Here is a 23722-nt window from a genome sequence, read left to right on the forward strand (position 1 = left end):
ACCATTCTTGATGGTAATATTTTTAAAAGCTACACAAAAGTCACGGCTGGAGACTCTCTCTCTGCTTGGCAATACTAAAAACTGATATATTCTTACATCTGCAGTCCCTCCTTATTTGCAATATCCAATTAAAATAAAACAAATTATGACATTAAATCTTGAAAGCAATAACACACCAGGGATGTTCACAAATCCCATGACTGGATGGTCAATTGTATTTGAGTACATGGTTGGTTGAAACATTTCCATCATAAACAGAAGGCATCAGAGATGAGTAACAGCTCTAATTTGGTTTCAGTCATAGAGGTTCTCCTTTTCCAAGAATATTTGGTACTAGAAAAAGTACTTTCAAAGGGTTTACACTTAAAACTGTGGCAAAGGCAATGCTTTGTGTTCACCTAGTCTATTTCATTTGCTCTTCCTGAACACAAGGAAAAATAGCATGTTACAACTTTCCTTATGGTTGGTTGTGGCCATGTGGCTAATTCTGGCCACCGGCCTGAAAGTGGAGTGGAAGGTGCCTCTACCACAGCAATGGCGGCCACCTGTTGAGATGGCAAACCCACAAGATGGGAGCTGCCTGAATCCTTGAGTCACTACATGGTGGACAGTATCATTCTTACATTAGCATTTTATGAACAGGAAATAAACCTTTGTTGTGTTGAGTCATAGAGATTTCAGGATTTGTTTACTACTGCAAGATAGCCTAGCCTGTCCTAAGTGTCCTAATCAGAAAAACAAATTTTCAATATAAATGGTAGAAAAATTATTTGATTTGGACTTTAACTTAAAAAGAAAAATTATGGAAATCAGTTTATTTTCTCTTATGGCTAATAAAATTTAGATTATAATGTTATAATTGTGCTTAAAATGGAGAATGAATCAAATGTTAGGCTTTTGACATTTTTTTCCCTTAAGGACTCATATATGCCTAGTAGACTTCAAAAGACTGCTCTAAGGTTGGAGTATGTCCCTTTATCACCCTTTGGGACTATATAATATAATACATAACCTAAGGATTTCTCTTAGGTAAAAGTGTGAAATTTAACCATTGGAAGGAAGTCTTATTTTTAAAAAGTTAAAAACTGTTAACTTCTTGGAAAATTCTTTTGGAAGTTTTAGAAAAGTTGTTTTATAAACAAGTATTTTACATACTTCTTAAAAAGAATAGATACTGTCATTTTTACTGAACTTCAGGGAATTTCCTAACTCTAGATTTTAATTAAAAAATAAATTGGAATTTATTTTGGGCAGCTCAGCTAAAATCAGTGAAAAACAATCTCTTGTTTAGCTACAAATAAGCCCAGAAAGGAGGGTCTGACAGGTTAGATGTCATCCCAAGACCCCACACAGGGGGTTTGTTACAGAAAGAGAAAGTGACTGCAGCAAATGGCATAGAAACGTTTTGAAAGCTCGAATACACAGAAATTATAATATGTAACCAGTGCGTTAAAAAAGTGTCCATATAGGCAGCACTAAGAACCCATAATGTTAGAATATACCACATATAAAACAAGAAAAAAAATCCTTAGCCTATCTGATGGGATATTTTGGACACAAATACTTTGACAAGTATTCCTTGGAAAATAGAATAATTCTATCATTTTCATTATTTCATTTTCCCAAAGGAAAGTTGTGTTTTTAACATTCTTCATTCTTGTATAAACTCCACGATGAACATAAAAATTTGATACCTCATTAGGTATACATAAATCTTGTATTTCAGGTGCATTTCATTTACTTAAAAGGATTCCAGAAGCTTTGTGAAATCAAGAAAATGCCTTATACAATTGGAAAACATCCTCTGTTTTCCAATTCAGTATAATAAACAAAGGAAAAAATTATTTTCACAAGAATTTATTGTACAAATTTCATGCAAGTGTTGATTAGATCATTTGACCCATTAAACCCAATTTTAATTTCATATAAAAATTTTAGAAGTTTGTATATTTTGTTAATTTGATATGAACATTAGTGAGTTACAGTTAGTCTAATTAATGTTAATTAATTTACTGAATATGTGTTACATTAACATAATTCTAATTTAATTTACTGAATATGTATTACATATTCTGATTTAATTTACTGAATATGTATTACATTAACATAATTCAAAACTCAGTAACTTTAGAAGGTATGCAAAATGTAAAAGTCAACCCTCCATCCATATTCCTTATCTGCCCAGAGCCTACTCTCCTCTGTAGGTAACCACTGTTCTTAGATTTTTATGAATCATTCCAGTGTACTCTATGAGCATTGAAGGAGATACAAATATAAACCAATGATTGTTTTCACTTCTTAGCTTACTTGTTTTCTCTGCAGCAGTGAACAAGGCTTACTATGCTCTATGTCTGGAAACAGTGGTTCCTTGGCTTCTCTCCTGGTTTTTCTAGTATCTCACTAGCTGTTCCTTTTCCTTCTCCCTTGCAGGCACGGCTTCCTTTGTATGTCCATTTACAAACCGATTCTTCTTTTTTCACATGACGTGTTCTTCCCCAGTGAAGATCATCTATTCCCATCAGGGAGTAAATAAAGGTATTGGCATCAAAGTAATTTGTGGACTAATAAAGTCTTTTCAGAAGAGATTAGTCTGCAGGAGAAGGCGGAGTTAGCTAGAAAAGAAAAAGGGTAAAAGGATATTTCTAGATGGAGGGAAGAGTATAAATGTCTAGAAAGATATAGATAAAAGAGAGACAAAATTTGCAAGTGTAACTTAATAAATATTTGCTGTGAATATTGAATGAAAGAATGAATATTATAAAAGGATTTTTTACCAGAAAAAAGTAATTATTTTGCTAAATCAGCCCTGCAAATTATACAACCTGAATGAAATTAAACTAAACCTATAAGAACTGATCTGTGAGTAATTTAAATGAATAAAAGTGAAACTATAGAATCCTCTAACTAGTAAACTAATGTCTCAGTCTGCTGGTAATTGTCAACATAGCACTCTGCTTTAGGTCATCTTGATGTATAGGAAGCTTGTCTGGACAGCTTTGCAGATTGACAGTCTGTGAACCTCTCTCCAGATGCTATAAAAAATTTTGCAGCAAAACCTTAAAGTATACTTCACCACAGGGTGGAAGACCTTCATTTTTAGTTGTACCACTTTTTAAGTCTATCAACCATAAGGGCATGTCAAAATCCAGTTGCTTTCAAATGTAATAGCCCAATGACACATTGAGTGGTGTATATCCCCTTTGCGGATACAGTTTTTAAAATAAACATTTTCATTTTCTTAGACTTCTCATTCTCTCACCGGAGAGAATAGAATAGTCTCTCAAAGTTACAAATTCATATCCAAAAGCTGGAATGAAAAGAAGCCACTCTCAGCCTCTCTGCCTCTGTGAGGACAGTATTTTGACTATGTAGGTCATGGGATTTTTGCCTTTAACAGAATACTTCCTGTTGTTTAATCTTTATGGTTTTTTGAACTGATTGTTTCCCTGTCTGTAAGATTCCTATAGTTGCATCAACAATGACTAAGAGCTTGAGGAGCAGTTCCCTGTGCAGAGTCAGAACTTCAACCGAGTCCTGTTGTTCCATTTCTCTGGACTGCATCGTTCTCATCTGTGCTAATATCACAGAACTGTTAAGAGAATCATATAAAATAAAATTGCTTCTTTACATTGTAGAATGCTATCATAGAGTTATTGTAGAAATCTCCTAAACTTACAGGAATTACCTCCTGTTTGGGTTAAATTTCTTTTTATTGCAATGAGAAAGAATTAACAGGATATCAACAGATAGAGCATTTCATACTCCCTTCATTCCCTATGAATTCCCAATTAATAGTTCCTCCTAGTTCTTTGTCTAATGGTGAGAATCTTGTCTGAACTGTCCTGAGCCCCAGAGCTGAGGTCTCTTAGGTGGCAACTGGGTAGTATATGACAGAAAATGTTTTTTCATAGTTCTAAATCCAAGTCTCTATCACGGCAGGGTGCTCCCCACATAAAGAAGCGTATATTCTGATCCTTTTTATTATTTTCCACAAGGTAAAACTGTGACTTCAATGAGAAATTCAATTATAGATTCATTGCAGGAGTTGCACAGATATTACCCACATACTCACACTCCAAACATACAGCCTCTTTTTCAGAAAGGGCCCTGTGACCCTGGGATACTTTGCTGAAAAACAATGGTCATGAGCTAATAATTCCATGTTCCCATAAGAAAAAAAAATCATCGCATAGAAACACCAGAGGTCTCAAGCCCATTTGGGAATTTTGGGGAAGCTTTCTCATAACAAGTAGTATAGCATGGTTGCACAAGAACTGCCCCAAAGTAAGTAGAGGTGGATTCTAGTCTGGTCATCCTACTCTGTATTATGTAACTCTGACAAGTCACAACTGTTGCAGTGTATGTTTCTTTACCAGCAAAACAAGTCCATATGATCTCCAAGACCCCTTACAACTCCAACATGCCATGATTTTTCTCATTAGAGCTGTCTTTAAATACACAAACGCTGATGTCATGTATTGGAGGGGAGAACAAAACAGAGTTTGACATTGAAATTATTGCCCTCGGTCATCCATACCTAAAAACTTAAGGTCTGAATAAGCATACTTTATAACTTTAGCATACCTAAATGGTCACAATTGTAGAAAGGTAAATAAACAGTCTCATAAAAGCAGTAAGTTATAAAGAATCTGTTTTATGGAACAAGATTAAATTTTTTCCAAAGGAAAAACTAAAAAAAAAACAAAAAAAACAGAGTTTGAATCTCTGTCTGTCTCAATGACTTAAAAAGTTACAGTTTTTAATCAGAAAGGCAAAATCTTTAGCGGTGATAATGAAGGACCAATAATGATTTTCTCTTCTTCATGCAAACGTAGAAGGATGTTATCTGCATAGAGGCTAATTTTGTACACCACTGAACCAGAACAGATCCAATGACTAGGCCTGAACATCTATCTCAGTGAGATTGCAAAGGGCATTGATGAGAGAGGAGGTGAGAGGAGATTAGGCCTCTGTATCAAATAAATTATCTATTTGCATCTAAAAGCCACAGTGTCTATTCAAATGCCATGTTTTTGAAAGGGACAAATATTCCTTGGTTAGTTCAAAAGCTATGAAGCCATTTTGGGGTTTCTATTCAATAGAATAAAAGGGAAGAACCAAGAATTCTAAGTTCAGTTCAGGATTGAAATACTCCTAAGTGTCAGCATGCTGCTAAATATATGCTACATGCATAATTTCCCAGACATCACTGACTATGTCTCTCAGTTTACTGATAACTTTGAAAAATTAATTTGATTCAGTATCAAAAGTTGTCAACATATTATTTTAAAGTAGTGACATCAGGGTTTAAGTATAGGGGAAGTCATCTTAGAAAGGTTGAACTTAACAAAAAAGCCTTGATTTTCTCCATACAAAGATGATCTTAATAAATTCAGATAAAAAATTTTTTTATTTAAAATCACCTGCAACCCCACCAGTCCATTAATATTATCATGTTTTTTCCTTTGTATTTTTTCATATATAGGTGGAGTTGCACTTTTTTTTAACAAAAATGGGACCATGGTGCACGTACTGCTTTTTAATTTGCTTTTCTCACCAACCCTCCATATTGAACGTCTTCATAAATCCCTGAATTTTCATGTATAAACAGTTTCAAACTGGCACTTTGAAGAGACCTAGAGCTTCCTCTGAGATTCCTGAGGTGTTTTCAGGGTTTGGACTGTGGCTGAGTGGACAGGGTGCCTCCCCACCCCCACCCCATCCCAAATCCAACATTCATCAATAGGAGATTTGTTTTTAAACATGCTTTACTTTAAAAAAAAAAAAAAAATCTCTTTAAAGGGCTCTGCTGCTAAAAAGAAAAATTAAAAATCACTGCTCTGTATAAATTTTAATGTTTGTAATTTTGGCCATATACATATATATGTATATCATATTCTGATTAATAGATCCCTTTTGACATAGTAGGTAAGAGTCACACTTCCTAGGTTTGAATCCCAACTCTGTCACTGACCAGCTGTGTCACTATAGTGGTCTTAAAATACCCACAAATTCTTCGACACTCCTGCCATAAGTATAGTTATAGATAGATATTAATCAAGAACCTGTATTAATCAGAATACATTCAACTTCAATGACAAATAATCCAACCCAAAATGATCTCTGCAAAAAGAAAAATGAAAGAATTTATTTATTGGCTTACATAGCTATTCATATTAGCTTCAGGCAAGGCTGGATCCAGGTACTCATCAAATCTCAGTCGTTTCTAACTCTTGATCATTCAGTCATCCTCTCTTTTATGCTAACTTTATTTTCAAATTTATCTTCTTGTCAGGGCCCCTGAAATTTCTAGGTTTATATCTACCAGTTTTACATTATAGTCAGAGTTCTTACTTGTAACCACAGGCTCTGAGTCTGAGGATTAAACAGAAAGTGAGTTTATTCAATGACTACTTTGTAGGCTACAGAATGGTAAAGGCTAAAGGACCATGCCAGCAGCCAAGCTTCCAACAAGAATGGTCTAAAGAAACTACCATGATGCTGCCACTGACACCACCAAGGCTGGGTGCTTTGTTTACACTGGTGCCAAAAGCTCAAATGCTGATGGTAGTAAGGCCACTGCCAGTCCAGAACTCAACCGTGCAACCACTGCCACCCTCAAAAGCCATACATCTTAGTCGTTATCCTCGCCAGTCAGATAGGGTCCCCAGAGCTTCCTTCCTTGAGTTGTTGACTTCCCAATGAAAGTTTCACATGACAGAGTGATTGAGGGGGGCACATAGGTCATATGCCTGTTTCCTCACTGCTAAAGAGACTGGATTTTCAGTGTTCTACCTTGGTGAGGCAGACCTCATAAAGTAGAAATTCTGTGAAACTTGGGCATTTGTTCAAAAATGCTGGGCCCAAAACACGATGAATGTCCAGAAGTACAGCTCCAGGGTAGAGTGTCTGTGCAGGAGTTACCAGCTTAAATACAGAACCAATTGCTCTATTATCCACATCCAGAGCATAGTTTGACTTCAGCCTCGTCTCCTCTCCAGAGTCAGAACATTAGCCCATATGAACCAAAACCAAGATGGAACGGTGTCTTCTTTCCAGAATCCTTCCAGCAGGCAAGCTATTTCATACAACTAACGTATCGTGAGCTTTAAAATAAGTGCCATGTGAGAAAGGAAGTTAACCTGGCAAATGATCAAAACATAAAATTGCAAATGAGTTAATGACATTTCATAATTTTAAACTTTGCCTATTTGAAAAATAGTTGAGATTTACCACTATCTCATACATGAAAAGTTTAAGAAAAGAAGAATAATGTGCAGATGCCAGCATCTGAACAATTTTTAGCTGATAACGTAGTTCCTTTGGTATTGTTAACATGCTTGGATATCTCACTCAGATATGTGCTATGGTCTTCACAAAGGGTTTTAGGACATTAATCACTCATTCTGGAAACAAATTTACCCTCATCTGATGCTGATTGCTATTATACAGTTAATAAGATAAAAATGCATCAAATATTAAAAATCAATTAAGTTACAGAAAACATGATGAATGATCCAAAAGGATTGAATGCCGTCTAGACTAAGAACAAATTTTTGCTTTTATTATTTTATGGATATATCTTTTATAATTAATTTAACTTGGCAATTCAACATTTTTGCACCTGTCTATTGCGTTTCATAATATAAAGATAAATTTCTCAGACTATTATCCATGCTTTTCTTACATGTTTTTCTCCATATGGAAACAAATTTCTTACATGCTTTTCTCCATATGGAAACAAATTGAAAGTGCTGTGCTTGTCAGAAGCTAGATCTGGTGTGTATAGAGAACTATATATAGAGATGGCCCTCAAGAACTTAGAAATGAAGGAAATGGATTGCTTTATGAGACAAACTGTAAAATGAGCATAACTACCATATCTTTGATGGGCAAATTATCCTGCAAAAGAGATAACTTTCTAGCCCTTCAGAACTATAAAGTTTGGATGATGTTTATATCCGTACCTGTCATGTCAGCCCAGGAAATCCAGAAAAGGAGAGTCATGGAGTGTAGTTTGGGGTCCTTCCCTGCACACACAAAGGAGAGTTATCAAGGATAACATTGGCAGTGTCCATCTCAATGGGTTCTTAATGAGAGGGAGTCTTAGGCATCATACTTTGAATACTGTCTCTAGGGCAAGACTATGTCCATGGAGATTTGGACACATCAGCCCTGATAGTAACAATCATTTGATTTATCTATTGCCTGTTGCTAAAATTTTTATGTTCAGATAACCTTTTAATCACATAAACTTGATTATAGAGAGGGAAAAGCTCTTCATTCTGACTGTGGGTCTTCTAGTTCCCATGACAGTTGTTTTTCATTTTTAGTTAGTAAGTTCTCATTCTGATATCTCCTGCAATCTCCTGGGCAGCTTATGTTAAATCAGTGTCACAGGACTTCTAGAAATTGACCATATTCAGTGGCCTTTCCCTGAGCCCACTTGCAAATGCTGATCTACCTGGGAATTTCTATACTTGATCCTAAACTAAGCCACCATGGCTACAATATTAGAAACCAAATCAAGGTCTGTAAACCACAGCTTGCTAAGAAAAAAAAGAATTGGGGATGTCTGATATCACAAGGTGGATTTCAACATCCACCACTGTGTAGGCAGCCCAATCAACTGAAACCTACAAATGAGCATGTTCTCAGAGCCTGGAAGAGATAGATGTATGTGGCTCAAGCAGCCCTTGAAGTGAGATGTTCCTCCCTGCATAACTGTTAGTTTTATGGTGAACAGTGTGTGTGTGTGTGTGTGTGTGTGTGTGTGTGTGTGTGTGTGTGTGAGAGAGAGAGAGAGAGAGAGAGAGAGAGAATCTAAATAGATTTTCCTGATGTCTGACCTAGAAATCAAACTAATACCAGCTCATAATTGTCACTGTGGTGGCCATTGTGGTAGGTATCGATCGTGCAAGTAAGAAAGGGGGAGCAGGGTTGGAGTACCTTTCTGTGTAGCTGTGTATCATATATCCTGGGTCTGACCTAATAGAGGATCCTGATATATGTATAATTCCCCGGCCAACATCGCTGCCTCCATTACGCCCACTATGGTCACTATTACCCTCTTTCCAAACTCCCAAACCTAGAAGGGGACTGTGTTTCAATTTCAAGCTGTCCATGAACAGAAATTTTCTCAAATGTGGGTTTTGCCACAAGTCAAATAACAATTTATTAGCTGACATTAATGGACTGCTTGGTATGTATCAAGTGGTTATGACTGACCCTGTTAACTAGAACTACTGGAATGGAAGAACACTTTTTAACAAAAGGTTAAAGGCTATCTCCAAAAGAGGAAAGATGTTCTGCAAAGACAAAATTAGAAATGTTTTAATTTGTATTTCTCTAATATAAGTGAAATTGAACAGCTTGTCACATATTTAACAGCAATTTTTATATCTTTTTTTGTGAATTGCCTGTTTCTCTCTTTCCCCCAGTTTTTCTAATGATTTTTGATCCTCTCCCCCTCTATTTTTTATCTTATTTTATTTTGAAAATAGACATTGTTTTAGAACAGTTTTAGTACTAGTTAGATATTCCATACGATGTCCCACTACTGGCATTTGTCTTATATTTTCCTCATGATAAGACTGGAGTCATAGGTTAGGGGGAGGAAGACCCCACAGGTCAAGTGTTGTTTTCATCACATTTCATTAAGAGTATGTACTACCAGCAAATGATTTATGAATATTGATGTTGATCTTTATCACCTGGCTGAGGTGGTATATGTCACATTTCTCTGTTGTAAAGTTACTCTTTTTTCCTCACTTTCCATACGGTCCTCTTCAGGAGGAAGTCACTGTGCACAGACTGCCCTTAAGGAGTGGGGAGTTATACTTCCCTTCCTTGAGGTTGGAGTATCTACATAAATTATTTGAAATTCTTCTGCACAGATTTGTCTCTTCTCTCCCATTTGTTACTTCATTTAATCGTTTGTTTCTATCAGTATGGACTCATTGATATTAAGTTTCCACTCTGGGCTGTAATCCATACTACTTTATTTTCTTGCTCAAATTGTTCCCACTTTGGCTAGTAAAACCATGGGTATGGAGATTTCTCTTTTAAAAGGTTTTAAACTACTAATTCAATTTCTTTGATAATTATAAGACTTATATATTTTATCTTTTGGTGTTAAGAACTTTGTCCATTTTATCAAATTATTGAATTTACGTGTGTAGGGGGTTATTTTAGTGTTCCTTTATTATCCTTTTAATTTCTGAAGAGTCTATAAATATCCTCTCTTTAATGCCTCATATTGATAGTTGTTGTCTTCTATTTCCATTTGTCAGACTTGCTAGAGTTTTATCAATTTTATTAATCTTTTCAAAGAAACAGATGTTAATTGATTTTTCTCTATTGTTTTTATACTTTAAGTCTCATTAATTTCTGGTCTTTATTATTTTTTAATGCTTGCATTGGATTATTTTGTTCTTTTTCTAGTTTCTTGAGGTGGAAGCTTTATTTATTTGAAACTTCTTTTCTTATAGTATAAGAATTTTAATACTATAAATTTACCTATAAGCACTGCTTTAGCAGTATCCCACAGATTTTGCTAGGTTGTATTTTCATTTTTATTTAGTTCAACATTTTTTATTCCCCTTGAGAATTGTCCTTTGAGTAGTGAACTTAGGACTGTATTTTAAATTCCAAGTGTTTAAAGATTTTTCTGTCATTTTTCTTTTATTGATTTCTAGTTTAATTCCATTATAGTCAGAAAGCATTTTGCATGACTTCAATTCTTTTACAGTTGTTAAGGTTGTTTTATGACCTAAAATACGATCTATCTTCGTAAGTGTTTGTGCACGTCAAAAGAATGTGTTTTCTGCTGTTGTGGATGGAACACTTTATAAATGTTAACTAGATTCAGTTGGTCGATAGGATTCAGTTTCTCTCTGTCCTTGCTGATTTTCTTTCTACTGGGTCTATTTTACTGATAGGAAAGTGTTGAAGTTTCTCCTGCTTTCTTCAGTAACAGAACTTCCAAATTATAGCCGGGCGTTTCACTGCCTAGCTAGAGGTTGCATTCTCCAGCTACTTTACAGCTGAGTGTGAACTTGTGATTAGTTCTGGCAATGGGATGTGAGCTGAAGTGATATGTCACTTCCTAGTTACACCAAAAAACAAAACAATACAACTACCTTACCCTTATCCTTTCCCTTTTTATTTGTCTGGGAAATGGGAAGAGCTAGAGCATAACTATCTTCATCCCACAGAAGGAAACCACATGTTGAAGATGGCATAATAGCCTTGTACTGCCCAACTTTGGACAATTATGCTGTGAAAGAAATACGCTTTTATCTAGTTTTAAGCAACTCTGCTTTGAGGGGGTTTGTTACTTCTCTTTAGCTTATGAACTACTAGATACCAAAATTTAATGAATTATATTTATATATTTCATCATGTATAAAAGCCCAAAATACAATTTTCAGTGAAAAGAAGTTGCTGAATGATTTATACAGGTTTATATAAGTGTGAAAATATGAAAAAGAAAACTACCTATTGTTTATATATAGATAAATAAAATTATAAAATGTATGTACAGGAATGATACATTCAGGTTAGGAGATATATCTAGGGAAGGTGGGAGGGAAATGAGATTAAAAAGACTGCACTAAAGGGACTTTGTTATATTTTATTTATTTTTAAAAATACTGACGTAAATAATTGTATCAATAAATATAATTGCAAAACTGTATGGTATACATGTATATTCATGATAAATTTCTCTAGATTTTTATAAATGTTTGAAATATTTCACAACTAAAAAATAATTAAAAATAAAAGCCTACATGGAGAAAGTGGTATTTCCCTTGAAGGATATATGGGATTTACACAGTCATATTTTATCAGTCTGTATTAGTTTCCTACTGTTGCTGTAACAAATTGCCACAAAATTAGTGACCTTAAACAACACAGATTTATATCTTACAGTTTTGATGGTCAGAAATCCAAAGTATGTGTCACTGGGCTAAAATGAAGATATCAGCAGGGCTGTGTTTTTCTGACGGCTCTAGGGAAGAATCCATTTCCTTACCTTTTCCAGCTTTTAGAAGCTGCCCACATTCATTGGCATATGACTCCTTTCCATCTTTAAAGCCAGCAATTGTGGGTCACATGTTTCTCTCTCTTTCTGATTCTTATGCTTCCCTCTTCCCCATTTAATATTGTGTGCTTACATTGGGCCACCTGGAAAAATCTCTTCATCTTAAAATCAGCTGATTAGCAATCTTAATTTCATCTGCAACCCTAATTCCCCCTTGCCATGTAGCGTACTATATTCAGAGGTTCTGGTGATTAGGTTGTGAACATCTTTGGGGAGCCATTATTTTGTCTACGACGGAGGCCATCAGTATTCTTCGTTTACAAGCAATAGAAATTGTCTCTAACTTAAGCAGATAGGGAATTTATTAGATGGATAAAGGTTTAGCTCATAGAATTACAGAGAAGCTGAATAATTTTGTGTTGGAATGGATGTGAAACAGAGCAGCTCTGGATAGCTAGAAAGTAGATGTTTGACAATCTTTTTAATAGACACTACTATCTTGATGAATAGTTCCAACTATGTTTATTCTTATGCTGCTCAAGATTGAAATTCCAGGGAGAGATAGATTCTGACTGGCTTTCCATAAGTAATGTATCTACTCCTTAGCCAGAGTTGGGATGAGCACCTTGATTTATGGACCCACAAAAATTGTATACAATGAGAGGAAGTTCTTCCCCAATGGAAAATCTAGATATTATTATCAGAAGAAGAAGAAATGTATGTTAGGCAGGCAAAATAAGAGATGCCTCCTGTAGTAGGAAGAGGTATCTTGAGTAATAATAGCATTGTCAGCTAGTTGTAGTGGAATCACATAAATTTTATATATTATCAATAAGTTTAGTTTGGCTAACGTAGAGCATGTAAATAGCCCTTCCAGGATAACAACAGGAAAGTAGGCTCAGCTGTGTAGAACTGTCCCTGAGTGTGTTGGTGAGAGATTTTACCCAAGGTCACAGGGCACAGACAGCTACCAAATGCTTTAGGATTGAGGAATACTAATAGCCACTGTAGTTAAGCAATCTCAGGTCAATGGCTTTGGGAACAAACGGAATAGCAAGTTAGATTCAGAATACAGTTATGCCACTAATAGCTAAGAACAAATCTTACCTAGTTATTTCCATTCTCTCTTGCATTAGAAACAAAGTTTCTAGTTAGTGAGAGACAAGTATGATTTCCTAGAAATCAATTATTTCTTCAGATCTTTGGGGAAGAAGGCAAGATTCATGATTTTCTGTAAAGATGTATCTAAAAAGTCCTACACAGAGACTCAGCATAACCTCCCATAATGACAATCATAGAAGCAAGCATACACAAAAACTTCTTTATCCTACTCCATTAATTTTTGTCTTTCAGGCCCCTTAATTATCTACCTCATCGTTCTTCCTACCCAGTAGCCATTTTTTCCCAGTTATTCAGTAAAGGAATTTGTACAATCATCCTAGCCAAATCCTTAACTAGAATATGCTCCACACAGAATTGTTAGATGATTTTCAAAGAAACTAATTTTAAAAGTCACACATTTGAAGGTTGATGTTTAGGCTTCACAAAGAAAAATTGCTAAAGTAAGTAATTTGATGCTCAAAAATATTTGCAACTTACATCCACGACAAAGATAAAAAGAATTCCTGGCCAGAACTACTACTCCTCAGGAATCCTGGAAGCAATATGAAACTCAAGCTGTGAATCTGAAAAGGAATGTAAAGTATTAACAAGTACTATCAATGTACCATCATCATTGACTAGAAATATTTTCCCCTTGCTTCTGAAACATCATCCATTTTTATCTGGATTATAACAGCTCCTCTTCTGTCTCTCTTGTTTTGTTGGCCAGTGGAATAGATGAGTCATTTCACCATCTGGGCTAGAGGAAAAGGAGATGTATTGCTGAATAAAGCTGAATATTATCTGCATAATGATGGCCCTGCAGTCCAAAATATCTCTCTTTCTCAGTGTCCTCATCTACACTTAGTCTTTCTTCAAAACAAAATTAAGGGGTATTCTACAAAAGCAATTTCTGGCTACTTCTTCCCATCTCTAAGTCAACATTTCCAAACTTTTGGCAATATAAACTCCAGGCAGCATTGACTTTTCAAAGGCTTAGTAATGGCTGAAAAGCCTGGATTAAATTAATTTAGCAAAACAAATACACCATATTTTTTGAGGTGCCATTCAAATTTCTTCATAGCAACATTCCTCAAAAGCAAAGTCAGAAGTTGAAGAGATAAATGTCAGTTTTTGCTTAGAGGTAGAATTAGGGTTGCCCACATGTTGCAGGTTTTCAGTTCATCGTGTGTGTGTGTGTGTGTGTGTGTGTGTGTGTGTGTACATTCATGTATACTTTGCTAAATGCCAGGATACAGCAGAGAAAAGGAAAGACATATATCTTGTCTTCATAGAGTTTATAGAGGAGTGTGATCAAACATACAGACTATCTACAGGATATATATGTATTTCTAGGAATATAAGACCTGCGTTTAAAACACAGGTAATCATATTTTGTTTGTGTAAGATTACTTTCTTTTCATGAGTTAATGCAAGCCATATGGTTCATAGCTTTATATTGTTGTATTATATATATACATATATATGTTATGCTCTATTTTCAATTTTTAAAATACGACTAAGAATTTCAGTTATCTGAAGAAACAAGCCTACTAATAAAATAATAGCTTGAGTACTGACAAGCATTGTTGAGGAAACGTGACAAATGCTGTGAAGAGTCTATTAAGTTATACAAGGTACAATTGAGGGAACTGGTAATGTTCAGTATGAAAAACAGATGACATGTGTATACAGAATCTCAGAAGTTTAGAGATGAAAGGGGCTTTATTAAGATAATTTAATCCAAGTGTTTCATTTTGCAGAAAGAATGATATGGTAACTTCTTTTAGACTATGGAATTGGTCAGTGGTAGAATCAGGATTGCAACCGAAATCTCAACAACAGTTCAGTGTTCTTTCTTCAGTTTCATTCGACATTTCCATGGCAGCTGACTTTCAGTTTCAGAAATGCTGTTATCATCATCATCTTCAGTCAGTCAATCATTATCATCACGAATATTTGTTGAATGCTCACTCTGTGTTGGTTACTGATCTAAGCACTAAATTACTACCTTATACCTCATAATAACTCTCTAGGGTAGGTGCTGTTATAATCCTTATTTTTCAGATGAAGAAAATAAGAATTAGAGAGGTCACCCAGCTAGTAAAAAACAAAGTCAGGAATCAAATATTGGTCTGACTCCAGTAGTTAAAATAAAACTTTTACGTATTGCACTCTATTCTGAATAACTAGACTCATCAGATCTAGGACTCATGGGTGGATGTTATAAGAGAGAAAAGTTCATCTTATATGAGGAGGAAATTTCTAACATCACATTACTAACAAGTCTGTTGGAATGAAACCCCATTTCAATGAGCTCCCTAAATACTACAAGGGTTCAAATGGATCTTGGGGAAGGATTTCTGCATTGAGTAAGAAGCTGAACCATTGATATCAACTCATTCTCTTAAATCTTCAGATTTTTTATCTTTCAGAAATCATTTGATACAGTGTTGTAGATCTCACAGCCTATTTATCTCTGCAGTTTGCTGTTACTATAATTAGAAGAATCTATTTTCTAAACATATTTAAGCATTCACATTTCTAAAAGTTATGCCGAATATTGGTTCTGAATATCGGCTATGTGCTCTGCGGAGGCCATTTATTACTTCTTTTGGTTACCTGGAAACCAAACTTCTTTGCTGTTTGAGGAATTTCTTACTATACAAATCCTAAGGGGAGGCAGAGCTTCCCATTATAGTAGCAGAAAATGCCAGATACCTGCTTTCCTACTCTCTACTGGCACATGACTTAGGCTCTGGTAATCAGATGTCCCCTCCAGTGACTTTGACTCAGGAGCTGGTGATGTTAAGAAGCATAGTCAGGGAAGAATTCTTTTGGCAATAACAGCAACCAATTTTCAGAGGCAGAGTTGCCAAGAGTAAAATCCAGCACTGGTGCAGGCTGTATCATCCAGTGCTCAGTGGGGTGGCAGCAGTGTACTGACAGCACGGTTATGTGGCATATCTCAGGCTATGATTCTGCATGCCAAACCTCTATTTGTCCCTGCCATTTTCCCAAGCTTACTTCTGCAGTCTTCTATACACTTCTGGGAACTACCCAATATATATATTTTAATTGAAGTATAGTTGATTTATAGTATTAGTTTCAGGTGAACAACTTAGTGATTCTAATTTTTAAAGATTATACTGCATTTCAAGTTATTATAAACTATTGGCTATGTCCCCTGTGTTGTACAATATTTCCTTGTAGCTCATTTATTTTATGCATAGTAGTTTGTACCTCTTAATCCCCTACCCTGATCTTGCCCCTCAATCCTCCTCACTCCCCACTGGTAACCACTAATTTGTTCTCTATAACTGAGTCTGTTTCTGTTTCTTATATTCCTTTGTTTATTTTTTAGATTCTACATATAAGTGATAACATACAGTATTTGTTTTTCTCTGTCTGACTTATTTCACTAAGAATACTACGCTCTAGGTCCAACCATATTGTTGGAATGGCAGAAATTCATTCTTTTTTGTGGCTGAGTAATATTCTATTGTGTATATTTTAAAAACACATCTTCTTATCCATTCATCTGTTGATGGACACTTAGGTTGCTTCCACATCTTGGCTACTGTAAATAATGCAGATCTGAACATCGGTTTGCATGTATTTTGGGGAATTTGTGTTTTCATTTTCTTTGGATATATACCCAGGAGTGGATTTGCCGGATGATATGGTAGTTCCATTTTTAGTTTGTTGACAAACCTCCGTACTGTTTTCCACAGTGACTGCACCAATTTACATTCCCACCAAGAGTATACTAGGGTTACCTTTAATCCACATCCTCACCAACATTTGTTATTTGTAGTCTTTTTGATGATAGCCATACTGACAGGTGTGAATTAGTATCGCATTGTGGTTTTGCTTTGCATTTCTCAGATGATTAGTGACGTTGAGCATCTTTTCATGTGCCTGTTGGCCCTATGTGTGTCTTCTTTGGAAAAACGTCTATTCTTGTCTTCTGCCCATTTTCCAGTTGGGTTACCTTGGGGCTTTTTTTGATATTTTGTTATATGAACTGTTTATATGTTTGGATAGTAACCCGTTATTGGTCATATCATTTGCAAATATTTTCTCCCTTATAGTAGGTTAGCTTTTCATTTTGTCAGTGGTTTCATTTCCTGTGCAAAATCTCTTAAGTTTAATTAGGTCCCATTTGTTTATTTTTGCCTTTGTTTCCTTTGCTTTAGGAGACCAATCCAAAAAAAATATCGCTATGATTTATGTTAAAGAATGTTCTGCCTATGTTTTCTTCTAGGAGTTTTATGGTCTTACATTTATATCTTTAATCCATACTGAGTTTATTTTTGTAAATGGTATGAGAAAATGTTGTAATCTCATTCTTTTACATGTAGCTGTCCAGTTTGCCCAGCACCACTTATTAAAGAAACTGTCTTTTCTCCACTGTAATTCTTGCCTCCTTTGTCATAGACTAATAGAATAAGTGCATGGGCTTATTTCTGAGCTCTCTATTCTATTCCATTGATCTGTATATCTGTTTTGTGCCAGTACCATGCTGTTTTGATTTCTGTAGCTTTGTAGTATAGTCTGAAGTCAGGAAGTATGATAACCTCCAGCTTTGTTCTTTTTTCTCAAGATTGCTTTGGCTATTCAGAGTCTTTTGTGGTCCGATGTAAATTTTAGGATTATTTGGTCTAGTTCTGTGAAAAATGTCATGGGTGTTCTGATAGGGATTGCATTAATCTGTAGATGGCTTTGAATAGTATGTACCTTTTAATAAAATTAATTCTTCCAATCCATGAACATGGGATATCTTTCCACTTATTTGTATACTCTTCAATTTCCTTCATCAGTGTCTTATAGTTTACAGAGTATAGGTCTTTCACCTCTATGGTTAAATTTATTCCTAGGTATTTTATTATTTGGGGGGCAATTGTAGATAGGATTGATTTTTTAATTCTCTTTGTGATAGTCCATTATAGTGCATAGAAAAGCAACGGATTTCTGTATATTAGTCTTATATCCTGAAAATTTACTGAATTCAGTTAGTAGTTCTAATAGTCTTCTGGTGGAGACTTTAGGGTTTTCCATATATAGTATCATGTCATCTGCAAAGAGTGACAGTTTTATTTCTATGTTTCAAATTTGGATGCTTCATATTTCTTTTCTGTGTCTGATTGTTGTGGCTAGGACTTCCAGTACTATGTTAAATGGAAGTAGCAAGAGTGGTCATTCTTGTCTTGTTCCTGATTTTAGAAAAAAAGGCTTTCCGTTTTCACCATTATGATTTTAGCTGTGGGTTTTTTGTATATGACCTTTATTATGTTGAGATATGTTCCCTCTATACCAACTTTGATGAGGTTTTATCATGAATGGACATTGAATTTTGTCAAAAGCTTTTTCTTCATCTATTGAGATGATCATATGGTTTTTATTCTTCAGTTTGTTAATGTGGTGTATTGATTGATTTGCAGATATTGAACCATCCTTGATGATCAAATCACTTGCATCCCTGGAATAAATCCCACTTGATCTTGGTGTGTGATCCTTTTTATATATTGTTGAATTCAGTTCAGTAATAGTTTGTTGAGGATTTTGCATCTATATTCATAGAGATATTGGCCTACAATTTTTTTATATGTGATGTCTTTCTTTATAGTATCAAGGTAATTGTGGCCTCATAGATGAATTTGGGAGTGTTCCATCCTCTTCAATTTTTTGGAATCATTTGAGAAGGATAGTATTAGATCTTCTTTATATGTTTGGTAAATTCCTCTGTGAAGCTGTTTGGTCCTGGACCTTTGTTTGCTGGGAGTTTTTTAAATTACAAATTCAATTTTACTACTAGTGATTGTTCTGTTCAGATTGTCTATTTCTTCCTGATTCAGTCTGGGAAGATTGTGTGTTTCTAGAAATTTATCTACTTCTTCTATGTTGTCCAATTTGTTGGCATATAATTGTTCATAGTATTCTATTATTATTTTTTATATCTCTGTGGTATTGGTTATTTCTCCTCTTCAATTTCTTGTTTTGTTTGTGAACGTGGCTAAAAGTTTATCATTTTGTTTATCTTTTCAAAAAAAACAGCTCTTTGTTTCATTGGTATTTATATTGCTTTTTTGGTTTCTATTTTATTTATTTCCTTTCTGAGCTTTATTATTTCCTTCCTACAGCTGATTTTGAGTTTTGTTTTTTCTTCTTCTTCTAACTCTTTAAGATGGTAGGTTAGGGTGTTTATTTGAGACTTTTCTTGTTTCTTGAGGTATACCTGTATTGCTATAAACTTCCCTCTTACAATTGCTTTTGCTGTGTCCCTTAGATTTTGGAAGGCTGTGGTTTTATTTTCATTTTTCTCAAGGTATTTTCTGATTTCTTCATTGACCCATTTGATTTTTAGTAGCATGCTCTTTAGTCTCCACATGTTTCTGTTTTTCTCATTTTTCTCTCAGTAATTGAATTCTAGCTTCATAATGTTGTGGTCAGAAAACATGCTTGACATAATTTTTAGCCTCTTAAATGCATTGAGACTTGTTTTGTGGCCTAGCATGTGATCTATCCCGGAGAACATTTCTTATATTCTTGAAAACAATGTGTATTCTGCTTTTTGCGGATGGAATGCCATGTAGATATCTGTTAAGTCCAACTGATCTATTGTATTAATTAAGACCGCTGTTGCCTTAATGATTTTATGTCTGGATGATCTGTCCATTGGTGTAAGTGGAGTGTTAAAGTCCCCTACTATTATTATATTATTGGCGATTTCTCCCTTTATGACCAATAATATTTGCTTTATATATTTAGTTGCTCCTGTATTGGGTACATATATGTTAACAAATATAAAATCCTCTTCTTGTACTGATCCCTTTATCATGATTTAATGTGCTTCTTTGTCATTTGTTATAGATTTTGTTTTAAAGCCTATTTTGCCTGATATGAGTATTGCTACACCCACTTTCTAGTCATATGTTTGCATGAAATATCTTTTTCCATCACCTCACTTTTAGTCTCTGTGTGTCTTTAGCTCTGAATTGAGTCACTTATAAGCAACATATAGGTGAGTCTGTTTTTTTTTTAATCCAGTCAGTAACCATATGTCCTTTGATTGGAGCATTTAGTCCATTGCATTTAAATTGATTATTGACAGTGCTTAATGTCATTTTTTAACTTGTTTTCTGATTATTTTTATAGTTCTATGTTCATTTATTTTTGTTTTAGTTTCTTGCCTGTGGTTTGATGTTTTCTTTAGTGGTATGCTTGTTCCTTTCTCTATGGTTTTTGTGTATCTACTGTAGGTGTTTGATTTGTGGTTATCATGGGGTTCATATATGTTGACCTAGAACTATATTTACTTGTTTTAAACTGTTAGTCATTTAGGTTCAAAAAGAATCTAAAGCATCTAAAATATCTACATTTTTTACTCCCCTCCCCTACATTTTGTCATATTCTACTTCTTCTACTTTGATGTCATATTCTACTTCTTCAAGTTTATCCCTTCACTGTTTATTGTAGTTATTGTTGATTTACTTTTTTTGTCTTTTAATTTTTGTACTATTTAAGTGGTTCATCCACAGCCTTCAGTATTCATTTGCTTTTACTAGTAGGATTTTTCCTTTCCTATAGATTCTTACTTCTTGTTGTAGCCATTTTTTTCTACTTAGAGAAGACCCTTTATATCTTTTAGGGTAGGTTTAGTATTGATGAACTCCTTTAGTTTGTGATTGTCTGAGAAGTTCATTACCTCTTCTTCAATTCTAAATGATAATCTTGTTGGGTAGAATATCCTGAATTGTATGTCTTTCCCCATAGCACTTAGAATATATCATGCCACTACCTTCTGGCCTGCAAAGTTTCTGCAGAAAAATCAGTTGATAGCTTTATTGCCGGGGTAGGGGGGACGTCTCTTGTATATGACTCTTTTTTTTTTCTTTTGCTGTATTTAGACTTCTTTCTTTAACTTTTGCCATTTTAATTATGATATGTCTTGGTGTGGATTTGTTTGAGTTCATCTCTTTTGAGACCCTCTGTGCTTCTTGTACCTGGATATCTGTTTCTTTTTTCAGGTTCAGGAAGTTTTCAGTGATAATTTCATCAAATCCATTGCCTACAACTTTTTCTCTCTCTTCTCCTGGGGACCCCTACAATGCCAATATTTGTACCCTTCATGTTATCCTAGAGGTCCCTTAAACTGTAAAGTTTTTGTTGTTCCTTTTGCTGTTCTGAATGTGTGATTTCCATCATTGTATCTTCCAGATCACTTCTGCATTTCCCCATATCACCCAGTCTGCTATTAATTCCTTCTGGTGTATTTTTTATTTCAGTTATTGTATTTTTCAGTTCTGACTGGTTCTTCTTTCTTTAGTTCTGACTGCTTCTTCATATTTTCTAGTCCCTTGCTAAAATTCTCACTGTGTTCACCTATTCTTTTCCCTAATTCACTTAGTATTCTTATACTAATGCTTTGAACTCTTTATCTGAAAAATTATTTGTGTTTCATTAGCTATTTTTTCAGGGATTTTCTGTTGTTCTTTCATTTGAAATAAATACCTTTGTCCTCTCATTTTGACGAAGTTTCTCTTTCTCTATGAAATTAGGTGAAATAGTTACCTATTGCAGTCTTGAAGGAGTTTTCTTATGTGGGAGTGTCCCTATACAGTCTTTGTGTACCCAGTGACTTGGGTGGGAGAATTGGATCTGATGTGAGCATGAGTCATGCCCTCCTCCAGAGTGTGCTGATGGCTATCACCTTGGTAGAAAGTGATGCTGGATCTGGAGAGACTAAAGCCAGAGGCAGGTGTGAGCCAAGGCTTCTCCTCTTCTCAGTGGCCAACACCACCCATCACCTTGTGGGGGCAGGGTTGGGTCCCAAGTTGCTGGAGCAGAAGTCTTGATGGTTGGGTCCAAGCTGGCTCTGTTCTCTGTAAGAGTGTGCTTTCCCCCATTGCAGCACTGACACTTTTGGCACAGAGGGGAGCAATCCTGGAGCAAGAGCATCTGGAGCAGGTGCTCATTGTGAAACAGAGTGCAGACTGTGTCAGAGTCCTGGACTGCTCCTAATCTATTGCCTTTATAGGCACCAGCAATGGCCACCTTACCCCATTCGGATGCCATTCTGGGTCCAGGCTTGTACTGTGCCTTACAATTCCACACTACCATAAGCTCTGTCAGCCCTTACCTTAATGTGGAGCTGTGCCACAGAGCAAGTGTGGCCAGAGCAGGAGCTTGGCTCAGACTGGGGGGCACACAGTGGCAGTCACAGGAAAATGGCCAAAGTCCTGGGCAATTTCCATCTGCTTCCTCTGCCTTGTTTTGGGAGTAAGCAAGTGTTGGCTCACCCTTCACAAGAAGAGTCTAGGTTTCTAACAGCCCTTCTGCTAGTCTCACTGGTTTTCAAACCAGCTAAGCAAACCCATCTTCCAGGTTTGGATCCCAGGGCTGTGGTGCCCAATATGGGGCTCAAACCACTCATTCCCCAGGGAGGATTCCCCTCTTCTTCTGTGTTCCCTGCTAAGTGTATAGGTCCTGACTTTTCTACCTATTACGTGTGGATTTTTTCTTACAGCCTTGATTGTGCAAGAATCTTTCTGCCAGTCTCCACTTTGTTTTCAGTGAGCATTGCTGTACATACAGATGTATTTTTGATGTATTTTTCATGGGGGGAAGGTGACACCATGTCCTCCTACTCCACTATTTTGATCTCCACCCCAGTTTCTTTTTCAGTACTTTCACTTACCTCTTTAATTAACCACTTTGGGTTAATTACAGCCTTAACTGATACAGTCCCCAACATAAGGAAACAGAATTCATCACTTTCAGTTTAAATATATACTCTCTTTCTCTTACAAGTATGGATGCATTCGAAATTAAATGAATCCCTACTGTTTTTAGTGCTCCTTGCCAGGCAATGCTGAAGACATATCCGAGTATAGGATCCAGAGAAAGACTTATAGGCTTGAATAATCTATTAGATCAAAGAGTATTTTTGAAACAACATGTTATCTCCTCTTCCTCTTGAATCTACATAAAAATAATATTTTTTAAAATTTATAAGTATAAACCCTAAATTATAAAGGTAATAGGAGGAAGGACATCAGCACATGAGAGACTTCAATTAATTTATAGGAAATAGAAATCAAATGGAAAATGTAACTGATGACACCAGTCAGAAAAAAGCTAAAATCTCAAGGATACTTAGAAGGAGTTATAGCTGATGTGGGAAATTAGCAAACTTAAAAGAGCTTCAGATATACTTGGTATTCAGCAAGCTAGATATTAGAAGTACGAAAAGCATAAGTAAGATATGGAACTGAAAAATGATCATTGAAAGCTCTAAAGAAATGCTAAGCAATAGAAATATACTTTGAGCCAAATATATAATTTTAAATATTATAGTACCCAAAGTAAAAAGAAACAGTGAAGTTAATTTTGATATATTTAAATTAACCCAACACATATCTGAAATACTAATATTTCAATAAGTAATCAATATACAGATTTTAATGAGTTTTCTTTTTTGTACCAAATCTTTACAATCTGGTGTATATTTTATACTTATAGCCATCTTAATTCAGACTAGACTACATTTCATGTGCTCAGTAGCCACATGTA

Source organism: Orcinus orca, chromosome 3 (genome assembly GCF_937001465.1).
Source record: "Orcinus orca chromosome 3, mOrcOrc1.1, whole genome shotgun sequence".
NCBI lineage: Eukaryota > Metazoa > Chordata > Mammalia > Artiodactyla > Delphinidae > Orcinus > Orcinus orca.